This window comes from Ovis canadensis, chromosome 4, assembly GCF_042477335.2.
Source record: "Ovis canadensis isolate MfBH-ARS-UI-01 breed Bighorn chromosome 4, ARS-UI_OviCan_v2, whole genome shotgun sequence".
In the NCBI taxonomy this organism is placed as follows: domain Eukaryota; kingdom Metazoa; phylum Chordata; class Mammalia; order Artiodactyla; family Bovidae; genus Ovis; species Ovis canadensis.
The window spans coordinates 103,058,950-103,081,451 of record NC_091248.1 but is presented as its reverse complement, the minus strand read 5'-3'; the positions used below and the strand labels follow the sequence as shown (position 1 = coordinate 103,081,451).

At 38.8% G+C, this 22,502-nt stretch overlaps 1 long non-coding RNA gene and 1 other non-coding gene across 2 annotated transcripts; one reads left to right on the top strand and one right to left on the bottom strand.

Annotated features, from left to right (window-relative positions):
* Positions 1 to 3,234: 3,234 nt before the first annotated feature.
* Positions 3,235 to 7,929, bottom strand: LOC138439469 (uncharacterized). Its single transcript, XR_011256736.1, has 2 exons — positions 7,758 to 7,929; positions 3,235 to 5,081 (listed from the first exon to the last, which is right to left on the bottom strand). It is a non-coding gene; the product is annotated as an uncharacterized lncRNA (long non-coding RNA).
* A 4,936-nt stretch (positions 7,930 to 12,865) lies between these two features.
* LOC138439944 (small nucleolar RNA U3) lies at positions 12,866 to 13,071 on the top strand. The gene has a single exon (XR_011256883.1). It is a non-coding gene; the product is annotated as a small nucleolar RNA U3 (small nucleolar RNA).
* Positions 13,072 to 22,502: the final 9,431 nt, after the last annotated feature.

The window sequence follows — 22,502 nt, the reverse complement described above, 5'->3', positions numbered from 1 at the left end:
AGACTCTTGAGAGTCCCTTGGACTGCAAGGAGATCCAACCAGTCCATTCTGAAGGAGATCAGCCCTGGGATTTCTTTGGAAGGAATGATGCTGAAGCTGAAGCTCCAGTGCTTCGGACACCTCATGTGAAGAGTTGACTCATTGGAAAAGACTCTGATGCTGGGAGGGATTGGGGGCAGGAGAAGAAGGGGACGACCAAGGATGAGATGGCTGGATGGCATCACTGACTCAATGGATGCAAGTCTGAGTGAACTCCGGGAGTTGGTGATGGACAGGGAGGCCTGGAGTGCTGCGATTCATGGGGTCGCAAAGAGTCAGACACGACTGAGCGACTGAACTGAACTGAACTGAACTACTCAGATAATTCTATATTTTGGTTTTCTGAAGTAGAGCTCAGAGGTGATATTTAGCCCCTAATTTACTTTAAAAATCAAAAAAATGGGAAAGTTATAAACAAGACTTTCTTTAAAATGTAGCTCATCTCATTATCTCAAGACAAACTATCTGACTACACGGATTATTATTTTCTACTCATTGTTACTAATAATATATTGTATCTAACACATTGTAAGCACTCAGTATATTTTTGAATGGATAAATATAATCTAGTCTTTTTCCAAAAAAGATCTAAGAATATGACATGAGTTGAGAGATCTGTTAGTTGAGAAATAGCTCATTGAGACAACTTTGGTAGGCATGACTGACATCATCAAATACCTGGAGAACTGATTTTTGAAATAAGGATTTGATTTATTCAATGTTGCACCAGAAGTTAGGATTAGAACTAGCAGTGGTATGAAGTTAGCCAGAAGCAGAATAGACTCAACATACTCAACAATTTCCAGGAATTAGTGTTTTTCCCATATGGCAGTTTTCCTGCTGGAATACAGAAAGCCTTATCAAAAAATGCTAAAAAAAAAAAAAATGGTAAGAAAAGATGCATGTTTGAGTGAGAGGCAGATTAGGTACCTCTGACACCCTCAACTTTTTGTCATGGCACTGTTTCTTTTCCTCCTAAATCTGAGAACACTCCATTTTGAGTAATACTGAGTAATCCTTCAAGGATGGAAATGTCAGGACTAATCAACAGTGTTTGGATCAATAGATTTAATTCTAAAATATTTGAGGAAGAATTTATACTGCATTTAAATGTTGTTATCTCAAATATAAGTGGTTCAAGGAGGTGAGCTATCTATTGTCTGTTCAATGGCCCCACTTTTGTGTTAGTTCAGTCGCTCAGTCATGTCCAACTCCATGTGACCCAATGGACTGCAGCACTTCTGTGTTAGGTACTAGAATAGCAAAATAATGAGCTCACAGGTATGAATGGAAATTTAAGGAGTTTCTCACCTAGCTACCCCATCCTATGATGGAATTCCTACCACAACATCCTACTTAAATAACAATCTACCTAAAATTTGAACACTTTCAAGTGTCTGCAAATTCGTTATCTTCCAAAACAGCTCATTTCCACATCTTTGTGCTTCCCACATTGTGTTAAATCTAAAAATAATATTCAGTTCAGTTCAGTTGAGTCGCTCAGTTGTGTTCGACTCTTTGTGACCCCACAGAGTGCAACACACCAGCCCTGCCTGTCCATCACCAACTCCTGGAGCTTGCTCAAACTCATGTCCATCAAGTTGGTGATGCTATCCAACGTTTCTCATCCTCTATCGTTCCCTTATCCTCCTGCCTTCAATCTTTCCGAGCAACAGGGGCTTTTCTAACGAGTCAGCTCTTCACATCAGTTCAGTTCAGTCTCTCACTTGTGTCTGACTCTTTGCAACCCCATGAACCACAGTACGCCAGGCCTCCCTGTCCATCACCAACTTCCGAAGTCCACCCAAACCCATGCCTGTTGAGTCGGTGATGCCATCCAACCATCTCATCCTCTGTCATCCCTTTCTCCTCCCACCCTCAATCTTTCCCAGCATCAGGGTCTTCTCAAATGAGTCAGCTGTTCGCATCAGGTGGCCAAAGTATTGGAGTTTCAGCTTCAGCATCAGTCCTTCCAATGAACACCCAGGACTGATCTCCTTTAGGATGGACTGGTTGGATCTCCTTGCAGTCCAAGGGACTCTCAAGAGTCTTCTCCAACACCACAGTTCAAAAGCATCAATTCTTCAGCACTCAGCTTTCTGTATAGTCCAACTCTCACATCCATACATGATCACTGGAAAAACCATAGTTTTGAAAAGATGGACCTTTGTTGGCAAAGTAATGTCTCTGCTTTTTATATGCTATCTAGGTTGGTCATAACTTTCCTTCCAAGGAGTAAGCGTCTTTTAATTTCATGGCTGCAGTCACCATCTGCAGTGATTTTGGAGCCCAGAAAAATAACGTCAGCCACTGTTTCCACATCTATTTGCCATGAAGTGATGGGACCGGATGCCATGATCTTACTTTTCTGAATGTTGAGTTTTAAGCCAACTTTTTCACTCCCCTCTTTCACTCTCATCAAGGGGCTCTTTAGTTCTTCTTCATTTTCTGCCACTGAGGGTGGTGTCATCTGCATATCTGAGGTTATTGATATTTCTCCCTGCAATCTTGATTTCAGCTTGTGCTTCCTCCAGCCCAGCGTTTCTCATGATGTACTCTGCATATAAGTCAAATAAGCTGGGTGACAATATATGTACTCCTTTTCCTATTTGGAACCAGTCTGTTGTTTCATGTCCAGTTCTAACTGTTGCTTCTTGACCTGCATACAGGTTTCTCAAGAGGCAGGTCAGGTGGTCTGGTATTCCCATCTCTCTCAGAATTTTCCACAGTTTGCTGTGATCCACACAGTCAAAGGCTTACATTTATATAAACTATTTTTAGGCCCTTGACACTACTAGATCACATTGTAGATTCTCAACAATAAAATCAGGAGGGTCTATGTTATTTTTCAAGTAACCTAATGAATTAAAACATTAAAATGGAATATACTGATTATATAGTTGGTTAGTAATTCACCTAAGCTTTATTTCTTATGTTTCTTATTTGAAAAGTTACTGCTACTCTTTGGTATTAAGAGCTTTTTTTTTAAATGAAATTTCTCCCTGGTTCAAGCTAATCTATCTGTTACATAATTTAGCTTATGCTCAACAATTGTTCTGCAGGAAATCCTTTTAAATGTTAAGCTGGTAAGAATCATCATCTAAAAATTCTAGGTAAAGATCTATTTGTCATTGACACTGTTCCAGAATTGGCTTGACATTTGAAGGGGTAACTTTAATAAGCATTCTAAAACAGTTTTTCCTAAATTTAAAATGTACTAAATTTTATTTTCTAAAACATGTGAACATTTTTTCTTACCTGTGACAGAGTTTCAATACTATACAAATAAAATGGCCTGGAAAAAAATAACAACTGGTGAAACATAGCCATATCTAGCCATTTCAGCAATTCTAATAGCTTCTCTAACTCAACAATGAATAAATTTCAAAGCATGTGAACTTGACATACTGAAATATAAAGACTCTGCTTTCTTCCCATAGCCATTTAAGTTGGTCACTGAGGAAAATTTGATCACTAGGGCATTTACCTGTGTAGGTCTTTGGATTTATCCTATAATCATAATTGTAGCAGTCTGGATAGAGATAAAAGCCTCAGAAATATTTTGGTCTCATTTCTAAAGCCAGTGTGAGAGTAGCATTCATAATACTCTTTCCAGCAGTTTCAAATTCCTTTTGGGCAACTGTTCTCACTTTCATTTCTGACCAGTCCAGATGGTGATTTCTAGTAAAGTTTAAAGAGTCATTTTTACTACACTATTGCCCCAATTTCTTTCCCATTGTGGCTTCTAGCTTTCCCAGTCAATGATAACAAGACCTTCTGATCTCCACCAAGCAACAGCTTTTACAATGTCGTCAGCAGTCTTCCTCAGGTGTGTAGGAAGGCTCATATTCTGTGGTTAATTCAGTTCAGTCACTCAGTCATATCTGACTCTTTGTGACCCCATGGACTTCAGCATGCCGGGCCTCCCTGTCCATCACCAACTCCCAGAGCTTGTTCAAACTCATGTCCATTGAGTCGGTGATGCTATCCAACCATCTAATTCTCTGTCCTCCCCTTCTCCTCCTGCCTTCAGTCTTTCCCAGCATCAGGGTCTTTTCCAATGAATCAGTTCTTTGCATCAGGTGGCCAAAGTATTAGAGATTCAGCTTTAACAACAGTCCTTCCAATGAATATTCAGGACTGATTTCCTTTAGGATGGACTGGTTAATTCTCCTTGCTCTCCAAGGGACTCTCAAGAGTCTTCTTTTGAACACCACAGTTCAAAAGCATCAGGTCTTCAGTGCTCGGCTTTCTTTATGGTCCAACTCTCACATCCATACATGACTACTGGAAAAACCATAGCTTAGACTAGATGGACCTTTGTTGGCCAAGTAATGTCTCTGCATTTTAATATGCTGTCTAAGTTGGTCATAACTTTTATTCCAAGGAGTAAGAGTCTTTTAATTTCATGACTGCAGCCACCATCTGCAGTGATTTTGGAGCCCCCAAAAATAAAGTGTCACTGTTTCCACTGTTTCCCTATCCATTTCCCATGAAGTGATGGGACTGAATGCCATGATCTTAATTTTCTGAATATTGAGTTTTAAGCCAACTTTTGCACTCTCCTCCTTCATGTTCAACAAGAAGCTTTTTAGTTCTTCTTCACTTTCTGCCATAATGTGATATCATCTGCGTATCTGAGGTTATTGATGTTTCTCCTGCCAGTCTTGATTCCAGCGTGTGCTTCATCCAGTCCAGCATATATTCTGTGGTATCCCTCCATTAAAAGATTTTCCCTCTGGAGAGAAATAAGGATAATACTCTCATCCATTTGGATACATTATGGCAATTGTTGATCCACTCTGAGTCTCCAAAGGATTTGATATAATATTGAATAACTGAAGATTCAGATCCACATTGAAGAAATGCTGACACCGCATTGTTGGGGCCGCCCAGAAAATGTTAAAAGGTCATTGTTTGATCACTGGAGACATTGCTGGCTTGAGGGCTGAATGAGGGAACACTATCAAGAACAGCATCTCTTTTAACCATGTCACCCAGGGGTTATACTGGCTCATAGTTTTCACCATCACAGCATTCTCCTTAAAAATGAGAAGAGGAAAAAGAATTAGACGTGATGAAGCCAAATGTCTCTTTAGTTTTATGTTACAAAATGAATAGCAAACCAAGTAAATTCATGGTAGTGTTTAAACTGAATTTATACTTTTATCCTAAAAGGGAAGAAAAATGAGGGTCTTTTTTTTTAGCTAGAAAAGTGAAAAAAAATCCAGTGAATAAAAACCAAAGTAAAAACTTTCACACAAATTCTTAGCTATGAAAACTCTATTTTCTAGATGTTCTGATTTTAATTTCCTGTAATTCCAACTACAATCAACCATTAAAACAGACAAAAAGATATATCAAATGGTACTAACAGTAAGTAATACCTGGCTTGCTATTTGAAATGGATTGGCCCCAAACATGTATTTGTTCATTTGTTGGTTTGATTTTTTTTTAATGCAACATTTACCTTTAGAATTAGAAAATAGGTAGAAATGGCATTTATCTGCTGTTATTTATAGATTTCAGTGCTATCTTCTCCTGGGTACATAAATAAAACTAAGAACCAATTAATTATTTAACTCCAGGGTTTTACATGAAGAAACTGGACTGTATTTTCACTGATCAATTCCCAAATGAAATTTGGCTAAATCTCTATAATAATAAAATAAAATAAAATCAGTTAGGCCAAAACCTGCCAAAGAATCTCCCCTGTCAAGGACAGTCTAATTGTTATGCATTCCAGCCAATGAGATCTCATCCTGAAGCAATGTGGTTGAAATTATATATCAAAAATTATTTTATCATGCAGTTTTCTTTTAAATAACAGAATCACAAACTTGGCTCTTTTGCAATCAAACTCAATGTCTTTTTAAGAGTCCAGCATTACTTTTTTTGAAGTTGCCATCCTAAGACAAAAGTCAGTTTTAAGACTCAGTTACAGATTGACACTTGTCAAGTAAACACTTCCTGCTTCTCCCTGAAGCCACTCCACTCTTCCACCCTGATGGAGTCAGCAGCAGCCTGTATTTACGAGAAAGACAATGGAAAAGAAGCCAGTCCCACCTTCCTTCTCTCATGGCAAATGTGTTCCCAAACAATTTAAGCCAATGAAAAAAAGAAAAATATTAACTTTCTATTAAACTTTAATTTAACTCTATAATGAGTGACCACGGTGCTGAAATCTAGTCATTGTAACTAGGGGTCTGTGGATGATTCAACTCGGAGAGGTGTAGCCTGATGTTCAGTTGAATCTGATTCCACATGCTTCAATAACTTGGGGCTGTCCAACAAGTAACTAATGGAAGAGCAATGTTCCCAAACAGCAATGAGGAAACACCTGCTCCTTCCCTGTCCAGTGAGAGTCGACCGGTGAGACAGAAATAACCATCAGTCAAAGGGGCTGCAGGGGAAATGTCCACGAGGTGGATAGCGGGTTGATTGAACAACAAAGTCACTGAACTGTACATTTGAAAAATCATTAAAATGGTAAGCTTATGGTATGTTTACCTTACCATAGTTAAAAATAAACAACAACAACAACAACAAAAAACGCTGCAGAGAAAGCAAGAAAGCACAGTGACCATTCAGAAAAGAGATGTATGATCTAAGGGATTTCCTTGACTGCAGATTTTAAATTACAAGGATAAAATGGACAGGTTTGTCAGGTCAGGGAGGTATGTGAATCTGGATCCCTGAGAGGATAGAGAGAGGAAAATACAAGTGATAAAAATAACCTGGGACTTTGGGCTTATGTGTTAAAGGCATGATGGATGTATTCTGATGGAGTCTTACAAGGATGTCATACAGAGTGATGTAGTCAGAAAAACAAATATCATATATTAACACATATATGTGGAATCTAGAAAAACAGTACAGAAGAATCTGTTTGCAAAGCAAAAATAAAGACACAAATGTAGAGAACAAACGTATGGACACCAAGGGGGAAAGAAAGAGTGGGATGAATTGAGAGATTGGACTTTACATTTATACACTGCTGTGTACAAAACAGATAACTAATGACAACCTACAGTATAGTACAGGGAATTCTATTCAGTTCTCTGTGGTGACCTAAATGGGATGGAAATCCAAAAAAGAGGGGATATGTGTATATGTATAGCTGACTCACTCTGCTATACAGCAGGAACTAACATTACATTGTAAAGCAACGTGGGTGTGTTCTGTCACTTCAGTTGTGTCCAACTCTGCACAACCTTATGGACTGTATCCCACCAGGCTCCTCTGTCCATGGGGATTCTTCAGGCAAGATTACTGGAATGGGTAGCCATTCCCTTCTCCAGAGGATCTTCCCAACTCAGGGATCAAACCCAGGTCTCCCAGGTTGCAGGCAGATTCTTTACCCTCTGAGGCACCAGGGAAGCCTAAGAATACTGGAGTGGGTAGCCTATCCCTTCTCCAGTGGATCTTCCCAATCCAGGAATCAAACCAGGGTCTCCTGCATTGCAGGCAGATTCTTTACCAACTGAACTACCAGGGAACTCCAATTACCTCAGGATCCAGTACTAAATCACACTGGGGGTTATAACAACTTTAAATCAGCACAGGTTTATAATTACATCACAGAGCCTCTTACCATGTGCTGTGGGGCATTCCACACATAGCTGAAGTTTTCTCTCAAGGCAGGCCTTGTTTGCATGAAAGTTAGAGCTTTGTAAAAGGGACAGAAGGCACATGGCATCAATAAGCTTTTTATTTACCTGCAGGTTACTTGTGGCCTTGATTTTCTCAGAAAGAGTAATTCATGCTTCGTGCTTAGTCACCCAATCTTGTCTTACTACTTGCGACCCCATGGACTGCAGCCCTCCAGGCTCCTCTGTCCATGGGATTTTTCAGGCAAGAATACTAGAGTGGATTGCCGGTCACCTTCTCCTAAAAAGGCAAAGAAGAAAAATAAGGATTAAAGCAGATTTGACTCCATTAGGGCACTTGTTCAAATTTACCCATATTTCCAATTTCTAATAAAATGCAGGACAGGTCAATCCAAATTATTTAAATCCTCCTACCAAAAATAATAATAAAGTAAAATATTCTTTATAAAGGTGATGAAGGTATAGACTTACACTCTGGTTTACTCACTTATATAGACTGCACAGCATTAGAGCCACCTCAGTCTAATGGCCTTGGGGTCCCTAGAACAGGAGTCCAGACATGGTCTTTGTGAAGCCTAGGACTGTGGGAGGAAGCATAAATCTTTCCTGCAGATAGCTTTCCAATTTGTAAGATCTGTCAGATGAATCTAGGCTCCCTGAAAGAGACTTGATTGGAAGGGACTACAAGAAGAGTGTGGTATTCTCGAAGGGTAGGGAGATTGAGGTCCAGCATCCAAAAACTGGAGAGAAAAGGTCCAAGCACAGTGTGAGACTGAGCTGACCATCTTCTGACCCTTCTTTGGCTCCTCCCTAAACTCCTTCCTTCAATAGCTTGCCTGCTCTGGATAAACGAGAGCAATGGTATGGATGAAAGTGCTGTGGTTCCTACTGCTGCAGGGTCCTATTATAATTTCTCCATGGAATTGAAATAGCAAGCTTCTCAGCTATTTGGGGAGAGATAAGAGGATCAGTAATTAGAGGAGAGGAGTAGACTGGTAGTCATACAGAAATGGGCCAGGACAAATCCCTTAAGTAAACGGTAATAATGGTCACAAAGTCAAAGCAAAGGACATTTGAGCAGAAGGAATTCAAAGTGCGGATTAAATCAGAACTTTTCTTCTCCCAGCCTCCAGGACTCCTCAGGTCAAAAATTGGAGGGGGCAGAGTAAAATACTATCTATCCATATGAGGGATCTCAGAGCACTGGAGTCTGTGTATTGTCACACATGGAACCATTCATCCTCAGTGGTAGGTAAAGTCAGAAAAAATATCTGAATAACCCCAGTCATCACATGTTTCTTTAGGAAAAAAGTGTCATGTCCTATATGCCATTTACTACTGTGCTTTAGACACGTTAGGTGTCTGGTGGCTTATGAGGATAATCATCCTGGTTATAGAGGGAAAAGCTACATTTTCTTAACACATATATATTATAGTAAGAGTCAGTTGTGAACTACAGTATAAGGATATATAAATAACCTACAAAATATATGGAGTGGAATCACTTTTAGAAGACAGCCCAGAGTACTGCCTGAGTTCAACACATGAAAATATCAAGTGTGGTTAAAAAATCTGGATAAGCTTGAGCTAGAAGTGGTATCTGAGGCTTGAACTTAACAGAGTTTGAACACGCTGAAACTGCAAAGGGACTCCAGATGGAGGGAGTAGCAAGAAGGAAAGTACAGAGGAAGAGAGACAAAGGGCCTGCACAAAAGGTAACAGACGTTGCTTTGTGAGGCGTAGATATCTTGAGATGGAGAAGTCCAGCAGGCAGTTGGAAAATTTTATAGAAATGTAGAACTAGGAATCTTCTGTGTTGAGGAGGTGATGGACAAAAAGGAGGAAAATATCTACAGAGAAAAGATGACACCAGAATGTTTTAAAGATCACCTCAAAATTGAAAAAGGAGAGAAAATAATCAGTAACAGATGGAAAAAAACTAAACCCATGAGGGAATAGGGAGGACAGGACAGTGTATCCAAGGACAAGGGTGATGAACTGCGTAAGATGAGAACCAAGAACTAGTGACTTCAGCACAGCAGTTTCAAGAGAGGGAAGGGTTTTATGAGTAAATCAGTTTAGTGAAGGCAGCACTGTTTCTCAGACTGAGTGCAGTCTCTGTGTCCTCTGATGTCTCTCCCTAGGGACTCTTCAGCCAGGGTGAAGGGAGGCTTCCGTCTCAAGAAAAGATGCCTGGATGGTTCAGCACGTTCAACTTTGATATACTCAACTGATTTACTTCTGTTGAGCTAAAAGAACACACTGATGCTAGATTTAGAGTCGTAGTAAATAATCAGGTGTGTGGAGCTCAATGTCTTTTAGTTCTGAAATACTAGTGTGGTCAGTTTTGATGGATTCAAGAGATAGGGGTAATGTGAGCTGATATAGTAGTGTACAACTGTAGGTATTTCATAATCTAAAAGATAGATTACATTCAGAACAGTACTGCATCTTTATTTATTAAACCATCTTATTTTTTTCAAGCAGTTGAAAATAGGCTTTTGTTAATGTTTATTGTTAGTTTCTTTTGTAGGCTGCTCAGAAGTGACAGACACTTGAGCGGCACTCTTTTGCAGAGAAGCTTTTAAAAGACGAAAAACAAAAACTTCCCAACCTGGACTGTACATTTTGGGTTCGATTTTAAATTTTAGGTTAGTAATAAATGGAGCTTAAGAACACAAAAAATAAAGTAGGTTGCACCCTTATTGAGTGCAGAAAGACAAAAGCTAAATTTAAATTTTATTAAACAGAGGATCCTCAGAAACCGAGAAGCTACCTTTTGATTCTACGTAAAACGGAACAGAAAGTGTTCCTTTGAAAAGAATTTTCTTCCTATTTTGAAAAGATTTACAGTAGGGGGAGCTGTAAGAAGGAGAGAGATATTTCAAATTAAATTTTTCAAAACTCCATATGGACATTTAAAATTAGAATTATCAAGCAAAAATTATCGTTTTATGTAATATCAGAAACTTCTGCAACAGGCATCTGGGGAAGTCTTTATTTTGGGAAGCATCAAGTATTACATTGGTTGCTTTGGCAGTGGTTATACTTGGAGATTTCATGCTCAGTTTTCTCCCAAACTTGTCAATCTCCTCCTCTTCTAGGGAAGGATGAAAAAGAGGCAGAGAAAAGTAAAAATGTTTCTACCATACTATTCTGGAAATTTTTTTTCCTTCAGGACACAAAAGCCATGGAAGAAATGTGCTTCTCTAATACAAGTATATAGGGTGAGCAGACACTTTGGGGTGCTCGGGACAGTCATAATCGACACCTTGTAGTGCACTTTTAATTCTCAATTTTATTCCAGTTTAGAGAACAAGTTTTATGTACACCTTACGTATGTAGCAGTTCCTCCATATAGATTCAAGAGAAGTATGCCACAGATCTTTCTTAATTTACAATGGAAGTAAGTCTCAATAAGCCCATCATAAGTTGAAAATATTGTTGAGTTGAAACCAAATTTAATAGATGTAACCTACTAAACTGCTGTTAAAGTGCTGCACTCAAACTCAGCAGTGGCCACAGGACTGGAAAAGGTCAGTTTTCATCCCAATCACAAAGAAAAGTGAAGACAGAGAATGTTCAAGCTATTACACAAACACGCATCTCACACACTAGCAAAGTAATGCTCAAAAGTCTCCAACCCAGGTTTCAACAGTATGTGGACTATGAACTTCCAGCTGTTCAAACTGGATTTAGAAAAGGCAGAGGAACCAGAGATCAAATTGGTAACATCCATTGGATCATAGAAAAAGCAAGAGAGTTCCAGGAAAGCATCTACTTCTGCTTTATTGATTACATCAAAGCTTTTGACTATGTGGATCTGTGGATCACAGCAAACTGTGGGAAATTCTTCAAGAGGTGGGAATACCAGACTACCTTACTTGCCTAATGAGAAATCTGTATGCAGGCCAAGAAGCAATAGTTAGAACTGGACATGGAACATTGGACTGGTTTCAAATTAGGAAAGGAGTAGGTCAAGGCTGTATATTGTTACCCTGCTTATTTAACTTATATGCAGAGTACCTCATGCGAAATACTGGGCTGGATGAAGCACAAACTGGAATCAAGATTGCCAGGAGAAATATCAATATGCAGATGACACCACCCTATGGCAGAAAGTGAAGAGGAACCTCTTGATGAAAGTGAAAGAGGAGAATGAAAAAGTTGGCTTAAAACTCATTATTCAAAAAATGAAGATCATGGCATCTGGTCCCATCACTTCATGGCAAATAGGTAAGGAAACAATGGAAACTGACAGATTTTATCTTTTGGGGGCTCCAAAATCACTGCAGATGGTGACTGCAGCCATGAAATTAAAAGATGCTTGCTCCTTGGAAGAAAAGCTATGACCAATCTAGAGAGTGTATTAAAAAGCAGAGCGTTACTTTGCCGACAAAGGTTCCTCTAGCCAAAGTTATGGTTTTTCCAGTAGTCATGTATGGATGTGAGAGTTGGACCATAAAGAAAGCTGAGCACTGAAGATTTGATGTCTTTGAACTGTGGTGTTGGAGAATATTCATTGGAAGGACTGATGCTAAAGCTGAAGTTCCAATACTTTGGCCACCTGATGCAAAGAGCTGACTTTGGAAGAGACCCTGATGCTTGAAAGATTGAAGGCAGGAGGAGAAGGGGACAACAGAGGATCAGATGGTTGGATGGCATCACTGATTCGATGGACTTGAGTTGAGCAAGTTCCAGGAGTTGGTGATGGACAGGGAAGTCTGGTGTGCTGCAGCCCACGGGGTCACAAAGAGTTGGACATGACTGAGCGACTGAATTGAAACTGAAATGTACTGAGCATCATAGCTTAGAGCAGCCTATCTTATACTCAGAACATGTACATTTGGCAAAATCAACTAACACAAACTATTTTATAATAAAATGCTGAATATCTCATGAAATTTATTGAAATAAATAAATTTCATCTCAGAAGGAAGGAAAAGAAAAAAATAGAATCTTTGTATGGGGCAGAATGGTGGTAAGTGTATGAGTCGTTTAGCCCTATGATTGTGTGGTCAATTGGAAGCTGTGGCACTGCAGCTGTCCAGCATCACAAGAGAGAAAGGGACAAATCACTAGCCCCAGGAAAATATCAGAAATTAGAATCTGAAGTATGGTTTCCATTGGATGAATACTGCTTTTGCCTCACATAAAGTTGAAAAATCGTCGAACCTCTATAAGTCAGGAAATGTCTGCACTGAAAACAGAAGTTTCAGACTATGTTTTCAGGGGTCATTTCTATAGCTCATTATGAAAGAAGTTTCTCTGAATGTGAAGAGCACCCAAAACCCTAGCAAGCTTAGTGTTCCCTCCTGAGTGTGAAGCTTCTTTTTGGTGTTGGTTCTGCAACTGCCATTTACCACTGATGATCATTCTTCTCTTCCTTTGGGGAGCAAGAGGGAGAGGACACTGCCTGAGTAAAGCAAAGAACAAAAAAAGAAGTTTCAAAGTACTTCACAATTAGCCTACAAACTGGAAGAATATGAAATTACAAAAAATGTAAAAGCAAAACAATAAAATTGGTGACATCAGTTGATATAATTTTATTTATTAACTTTATTCTTTATGAGAATTTAACAGCTTAGAAATAAGAGTAAGGTTTTTCATATTTTAAAATTTAATTAGAGAATTGTTAGTTATCTTTAATAAACAAATTTGTACTTTTTTACTCTTTCTCCTCATGAGAGGAAAGGCTTCATATAATCTTTGGTTCAAGTTAATGAGCACACTGAAATATTTCATTTATTTTTAAGAGAATGCTGAGATCAGCCCTGGGATTTCTTTGGAAAGACTGATACTAAAGTTGAAACTCGAGGACTTTGGCCACCACATGCAAAGAGTTGACTCATTAGAAAAGACCCTGATGCTGGGAGGGATTGGGGGCAGGAGGAGAAAGGGACGACAGAGGATGAGATGGCTGGATGGCATCACTGACTTGATGGACATGAGTCTGAGTGAATTCCAGGAGTTGGTGATGGACAGAAGGCCTGGCGTGCTGCGATTCATGGGGTTGCAAAGAGTCGGACACGACTGAGCGACTGAACTGACTGAACTGACTGAAAGTCCATTTATATAGAATACACCCAAATTCCTTTTCTGGATTAACTACCAAACTATCCCAAACCCCACTCAATTCCAATTAAATTTAAGAAGTAATTGTTTTGGAGACATAAATTTATGGAACAGAATAGAGAACCCAGAAATAAGCCCATACACATATAGTTAATTACTTTATGAGAAAGGAGTCAAGAATATACAATGGAGAAGGATAATTTCTTCAATAAATGGAAAACCAAACAGCCACATGCAAAGGAATGAAATTGGACCATTATCTTCTACTACACACAAAAATTATCTCAGAATGGACTAAAGACTTGAAACCATAAAACTTCTAGAAGAAAACATAAGTGGTAAGCTTTGTGACATCTATCTTGGCAATGATTTGGGGGGATTTGATACTAAAAATAAAGGCAACAAATACAAAAATAAACAAGTAGAACTACATCAAACTAAAGCTTCTGTGCAGCAAAGGAAACTATCAACAAAATTAAAAGGTAACCTACTGAATGGGAGAAAATATTTGCAAATCATATTCTGGATCAATGGTCAATATTCAAAATACATAAAGAACTTGCACAACTCAGTGACAAAAAACCAAACAATCTGATTTTAAAATAGGCACAGGAGCTAAATAAACATTTTACGAAGGAGACATTAAGAAGACCATTAGGTACATGAAAAGATGCTCAATATCACAAATCATTAGGAAATGAAAATCAAACTAACAATGAAACCTGACACCTGTTAGAATGACTATTACTTAAAAGATAAGAAATAACAAGTGTTGGCAAGGGAGGAGATGTTCAAAAGGGAGCTTGGATACTAAATATGGAAGTGTAAATTGGTGTAGCCAATATGGAAAGCAGTATAGAGTTTACTCAAAAATTAAAAATAGGACTATCACATGATATAGCAATTCCATTTCTGGGTATTTATGTGAAGAAAACAAAAACACCTAACTTGAAAAGATATGTGCACTCCCATGTTCATTGAAGTATTATTTGCAATAGCCAAGATATGGAAACCCATTAATCGATAAATGGCTCAAGTAATGTGATACACACAAACATATGTATATACAATGAAATATTATTTAGCTATACAAAGTGAAATCTTACCATTTGCAACAACACAGATGGATCTTGAAGGGATTACATCAAGTAAAATAAATCAGACAGAGAAAGTCAAATATAATAGAAGCTCACTTGAATGAGGAATCTAAGAAAAACCAACGTAATAGACACAGAGAACAGATAGGTGGTTGCCAGACTGGGCAGTGGGAGGGAGAAAGTGGGAGAAATGGGTAAAGGGAGTCAGAAGGTACAAACTGCCAGTCATGAAATAAATAATCCATGGAGGTATAATGTACACAGTGACCATACTTAACAACACTGTATTGCATAACTGAAAGTTGCTAAGAGATTAAACCACAGAAGTTATCACAAGAAAAATTTTTGAAAACAGTGTATGGAGACAAATAGTTAACTAGACTTAAGATGGACACCATCTGGCAATACAGTCATTGTCAAATCATTATGCTGTACACCTGAAACTAATATAATGTTCTATGTCAATTATTCCTCAATTTTTTTAAGTTTTAAAGTATTTTTGAAGGTTTAATAAGATTTTTTTTTCTAACACCTCAATATGAAAACAAAAACTAAATGAGAATATAAGTAAATGCCTAAATTCACCTCGTGAGCCAACAAGGAACAGGTTATGAGTGGTGGGTAAAGGAAAATGTGAAACTTATTCTTCAAGAGGATTAAATGCACATAAAAAACAATGCTGGCTAATAAACTATGTTTCAAAATAACACTGAGATTTCAAACGGATGCATATTACACTGGAAGAAATTTCTTAAATGTAGAGAAACAGAGTGACTTCAAAATAATTAAATCATACAGATGATGGAATTGTTTGACTTTTTAAGTACCAAAAGAAAAGAAACTTCTATTTTTACTTTATAAGGAATTTGTGTACCAAACAAATGTGTTCAGAAAAAAATTCATATTGGAATTGGAGTCAAGGAAAACCAGGTTTAAAATGCAAGACATTCATTATAGATAAATGTGTCATAACAAAAAGAATGAAAACATAGAGCTGATATGAATAAATTAAAAAATGGCAACAAAAATGTTAACAAAAGGATTCATAATTCCCTTTCAAAGTATTGTATTTTTCCAAATATCTAGAGAAAAGAGTTTGCTGATAAAAGAGTAAGGAATTAAAAATATTTGCTAAAATGCAGCTAAGAAAATAAGTGATTTTTTTCTTGCCTTTTAATAAAAAGATTACAGAAAATGTGCAATTAAGAAATAACATCTTTACATAAGGCTGTGAGGGAAAGGAAAAGAAGAGAACACATTGAATGTGAATCAAAGAAAAGTGGCAGCACTTTAACAATATGAAGGAAGTTTGGAATTAGCCTACTTACATATTTAGAGTTAACTAATAAATGTGGATACTTCATATGCAGATGACACCACCCTTATGGCAGAAAGTGAAGAGGAATTTAAAAGCCTCTTGATGAAAGTAAAAGAGGAGAGTGAAAAAGCTGGCTTAAAGCCCAACATTCAGAAAACGAAGATCATGGCATCTGGTCCTATCACTTCATGGCAAATAGATGGGAAAACAGTGAAAACAGTGTCAGACTTTATTTGGGGGGGCTCCAAAATCACTGCCAATGGTGATTGCAGCCATGAAATTAAAAGACGCTTACTCCTTGGAAGGGAAGTTATGACCAACCTAGATAGCATATTCAAAAGCAGAGACATTACTTTGCCAACAAAGGTCCGTCTAGTCAAGGCTGTGGTTTTTCCTGTGGTCATGTATGGATGTGAGAGTTGGACTGTGAAGAAAGCTGAGCACCAAAGAATTGATGCTTATGAACTGTGGTGTTGGAGAAGACTCTTGAGAGTCCCTTGGACTGCAAGGAGATCCAACCAGTCCATTCTAAAGGAGATCAGTCCTGGGTATTCATTGGAGGGACTGATGCTAAAGCTGAAACTCCAGTACTTTGGCCACCTCATGCGAAGAGTTGACTTATTGGAAAAGACTCTGATGCTGGGAGGAATTGGGGGCAGGAGAAGAAGGGGATGACAGAGGATGAGATGGCTGGATGGCATCACCAACTTGATGGATGTGAGTTTTGGTGAACTCTGGGAGTTGGTGATGGACAGGGAGGCCTGGTGTGCTGCAATTCATGGGGTTGCAAAGAGTCGGACATGACTGAGTGACTGAACTGACTGACTGACATCTCTGAATGACTGTAAGTCTCTTACAAGTCTGCTAGCTTCCACTCCTGAATTCTCCAGTCTAGTTGCAATATGGCAACCACAGTGTCCTCTTAAAACCCTAAGTCAGATCATACCCCTACAGTGCTTAAAGCTCTTCAGTGATGCCCCATATGCCTCAGTGTAAAACTTAAGGTTTTTTTGATCCTGGAAGGCTCTACATGATTGGGACACAGTTACCTACCTCTCTTACTTCCTCTCCTGACTCTCCCCAGGATCACTCTCTAGTCACATAGGCACTCATGGAGTCATTACAACAGACCCATCAAGTGTCTTCCTCAGAGCCTTCACTCCAGCAGCAATTCTCAAGGGATGCCCCAGGAATCTCTGTAAGTTTCAAGGACCCTTTCATGGGATGTAAAATGTCAACTACAGAACAAAAACTCAACAAACTTGAAGAGTGTAAAAGAGGCCCAAGACCAAAACGTTGAGAGTCACTTTCCAGCTTGAAGGGCTCTTCCCTCACAAATCTTCTGGGATCAGTCCCACACGTCCCTCAAGACTTTGCCTGTTCTTCCCTCTCCCAGTGAGCCCTACCCTGACCACCTCCTCTAAATCCTAGACTTCTGAATCTCCCTTAGGTTTTCTCATTTCCTCTGTTATTTTTTTAATTCACTTCTTTTTAATAAACGGATAATTGCTTTACAGTATTGTGTTGGTTCCTACCAACCATCAACATGAATCAGCCATAGGGTACCCATTTCCCATCCCACTTGAACATCCCTCCCACCCCCTGACTCCTCCCACCAGGACATGGTAACACCTAGAGGGGAAGGAAATCTTTGAAAGAATTTGTATATGTAATTATACGCTCCGCTTTGGGAATGACACTCACCACTTCCACTACAACTCATTACTCATTAGCTAGAACTAATCACATGGCCCCACCCAACCAAAACAGGGCCCAGAAAGTAGACTTCTACCATTTACCTGAAGGGAAAAAGCTGGAAATATTTCATGACTAGAACTATAGTACACAGTGAATTGCATTTCAAAATTGGTAAAAATTTAGTAACCAAGATTAATAAAATTTCCTGCGAAATTAGTTCAGAATACACAATGATTGTAGAAATATTTATGCTAATTTTGTTATAAATAATAAGTGGTTTGTTATTGAATTATATAGCATAAAATAGGTTAATATATATTATATTCATCATAATGAACTTTATTAATGATTTGGCCTTGGGAGCATTCATTTATTACCCACATCTTTCCTTCCTTCCTTCCTTCCTGGTTCCTTCCCTTACTTTCTTTCTTCCTTCTGTTCTTTTTCCCTTCCCTCTTCTTCCTTTCAGGAAATATTTCTTGAACTCTTCTATGTACAGCTAATGGTACTGGATTATGAAGATACAACAGTGAATAGACAGGATTTCTGCCCCTACAAAGCTTATAGTCTGCTGACAACAAACAGGCAAGCAGAATTTTAAAATGAAAATAGTAATGGATCGTGATGAATGTTATAATGGAGATAAACATTTGATAAAGAATGAGAAGGATAGTCAGGAAAGTCTGAAGAGGTATTGGAGATGAGATCTGTGGACTGTGAGGCAGCTAGTCTTGCAAAGATCCAGAGAAAGAGAATTCCAGACACAAAGAACATGACTGAGAAATAGAAGAGTCCTGTAAGGTCTGAGCTATGGGAGGGAGGAGGAGAGTGGAGAAAGATGAAGTTAGAGAGCCAGGCAGAGAACAACCCATGCAGGGCTTTGCTGATGAAGCGATGGGTTTTGGTTTTATTCCAAGATCAATGGAAAGTCATCAAAGGGTTTTAAGCAAGGAATTGACAGAGTTACTTTTATGTTTTTAAAAGATTACATTGACTTCTGGAGGAAACACAGAATGGATGAGGGAATTTCCTAATAAGGAAATGCAGAAATCCAATTGGTTTTCATTAAATTTATATAATGAAGAAAGGGAGAAAGAAACATTCAACACATATTTAACAAGAAAACCAACAAGATTTCCTGCTGGATTAGATGTGGAGATAAAAGAAAAGGGAAAACTTATTAAGCACTTATTTTGAGTACTGTGTTCATTATTTTATATAAAGAGGAAGCTCATAATTTTGAGTCATATTATGTCATATATATTACATACATTTCACATATATAATATATACATTTTACATACATGCATATATATGTTTATTTATGAATGTATTTATTGTCTTAAGTAAATTATGTAGAATGTAATTGCTTTATCCTTAAATACTTTGGTTTTCAATTTGAATCCCCTACATCTGAATAAGAAAAACTTTAACGATCCAGTTCCATTAAAATTAATCCAATCCAACATCTTTTAAAGTATAATGTTTTTTTCTATAGAGTAAAAGTCTTATCTGGTCTTCTTCTTTCTTCTATCTCTTCCCTAAGGATGAGGATGATGTCCTTTCATGCAGGGGTACATCCTGGAGTGTAAAGTCAAGTGGGCCTTAGGAAGCATTACAATGAACAAAGATAGTGGTGGTGATGGAATTACAGTTGAGCTATTTCAAATCCTAAAAGAACGTGCTGCTACAGTGCTGCACTCAATATGTCAGCAAATTTGGAAAACTCAGCAGTGGCCACAGGACTGAAAAACGTCAGTTTTCATTCCGATCCCAAAGAAAGGCAATGCCAGAGAATGTTCAAACTACCACACAATTGCACTCATCTTACATGCTAGCAAGGTAATGCTCAAAATCTTTCAAGGTAAGCTTCAACAGTACATGAACTGAGAACTTCCAAATGCACAAGCTGGATTTAGAAAAAACAGAGGAACCAGAGATAAAATTGCCAACATCCGTTGGATCACAGAAAAAAAACAAAGGATTTCCAGAGAAACATCTACCTCTGCTTCATTGACTATGCTAAAGCCTTTGACTGTGCAGATCATGACAAACTGTGAAAAATTCTGAAAGAGGTGGGAATACCAGACCACCTGACCTGCCTCCTGATAAATCTGTATGCAGGTCAAGAAGCAACAGTTAAAACTGGATATGGAACATCCAGAACTGATTCAATATTGGGAAAGGAGTAGGTCAAGGCTGTATATTGTCACCCTGCTTATTTAACTTATATGCAGAGTACATCATGAGAAATGCCAAGCTAGATGAAGCACAAGCTGGAATCAAGATTGCCGGGAGAAATATCAATAACCTCAGATATGCAGATGACACCACCCTTATGGCAGAAAGTGAAGAGGAACTAAAGAGCCTCTTGATGAACGGGAAACAGGAGAGTGAAAAAGCTGGTTTAAAACTCAACATTCAAAAAACTGAGATCATAGCATCCAGTCCCATCACTACATGGCAAATAGATGGGGAAACAATGGAAACAGTGACAGACCTTATTTTCTTGGATTCCAAAATCTCTGTGGACAGTGACTCTAGCCAGGAAATTAAAAGACGCTTTCTCCTTGGAAGGAAAGGTATGACAAATCTAGACAGCATATTAAAAGCAGAGGTGTGATTTTGTCCACAAAGGTCCATATAGTCAAAGATATCATTTTTCCAGTAGCCATGTAGGGATGTGAGAGTTGAGCCATAAAGAAAGCTGAGTGCCGGAGAATTGATGCTTTCAAACTGTGGTGCTGGAGAAGACTCTTGAGAGTCCCTTGGACAGCAAGGAAATCAAACCAGTCAATCCCAGAGGAAATCAACCCTGAATATTCATCGGAAGGACTGATGTTGAAGCTGAAACTCCAACACTTTGGCCACCTGATGCAAAGAGTCAACTGACTGGAAAAGACCCTGAAAAGATTGAGGCAGAAGGATAAGGGGATGACAGAGTATAGGATAGTTGGGTAACATAATTGACTCAATGACATGAGTCTCAGCAAACTCCAGGAGACAGTGAAGGACAGGGAAGCCTGTTGTGCTGCAGTCCATGGGATGTCAAAGAGCCAGACATGACTGAGCAATTGAGCAATGTGGGAGCAACTTAAACAACCTCATCTCAGCAGGGAAAGATCAGGGGTCTTGAGTGTCATGTCCGTTGCCTCTTCTGGCTTCAGTGGAATTTCTTACTCCATCAGGATGCTGCTGAAAGCTCTCCAGCCTGATGTTCAATTTCTTGGGGTCAGTTTATCCTATATAAGCTCAAAGGCAACACAGGAAACCTAAAGCTCCAGGCCTTCCTCCTCCTGACCTTGGTTCATTCTCAGGTTGGAATATGACAGCCCACGTGATTGCTTCCTCAGAACCACAGATGGAGAGTAGAGGGTGAAAGTGAACGTCTCCACTCTTGGTGTTCCTCTCACTTAAAGAATGCTCAGATCTAGGCCAGAGCCACAACCCAGAGAGGGGAAAATGTGGAGAATCCTCTCTCTTTACTCTCTTACTCTTCTCTTCTTCCCATAACTAACCTTCATTTGAAAGTGGTGACTTTTACCCTAGAGAGGGCCTGGCTGTTGTCACAGGTAGAAGGGGTAAGATCTCTCCATCACTGATGAACTGCTAAGCTGAGTCCTACAAGTTTATAAGGCTGTCATCTTATTACATGATCAAATGTGGATGTCAGAAGCAGAATTTCAATTTATCGTATTTGTATTCCTCATATAATAAACTTTAGATTCAGCCTTCACAGATGGAAACTCTCAATACCAAGGTAAAATCATGAATTCAGAAAAGTCAAAAAGAAAATTATATTATTTATTTTTAAAAGTACTCAAAATATATTTATTATCTAATTTAACCAATCCTCACATCAACCTTCTAAGATTGATACTCTTCTTGATCCTATTTAGAAAAGAGATAACTCATGCTCACCAAGATTATGTAACACAAATTATAAAATGACCTCATTGGGATTTCAACCAATTCTATCTACCAAGGTCAAACTAAAATTCCTTTTCTTGACATTTTTGTGGGTTAATCCTTGCAAAGAGAAGAAAATGAAAGGATTAAAGTTAAGGATTCCAATACAATATGTAATACACATGCATGCTTAGTACATGCTTAGTCACTTCAGTGGTGTCTGACTTTCTGCGACCCTATGGACCATGGCCTGCCAGGCTCCTCTGTCTGTGGGATTCTCCAGGCAAGAATACTGGAGTGGGTTTCCATTTCCTTATCCAGGGGTCTTCCTGATGTGTAATACAGATGAGTACAGATCAACTCAAAATCTAAGTTGATTAGATCTAGAGGCCCTGAAAAGAGCCCCAAAGGTAAATAATCTGAAACAGTTCACAGTTCACAGTTTTGAACTGTGGTGTTGGAGAAGACTCTTGAGAGTCCCTTGGACTGCAAGGAGATCCAACCAGTCCATTCTACAGGAGATCAGCCCTGGGATTTCTTTGGAGGGAATGATGCTAACGCTGAAACTCCAGTACTTTGGCCACCTCATGCGAAGAGTTGACTCATTGGAAAAGACTCTGATGCTGTGAGGCATTGGGGGCAGGAGGAGAAGGGGACGACCGAGGATGAGATGGCTGGATGGCATCACTGACTCGATGGACGTGAGTCTGAGTGAACTCAGGGAGATGATGATGGACAGGGAGGCCTGGCGTGCTG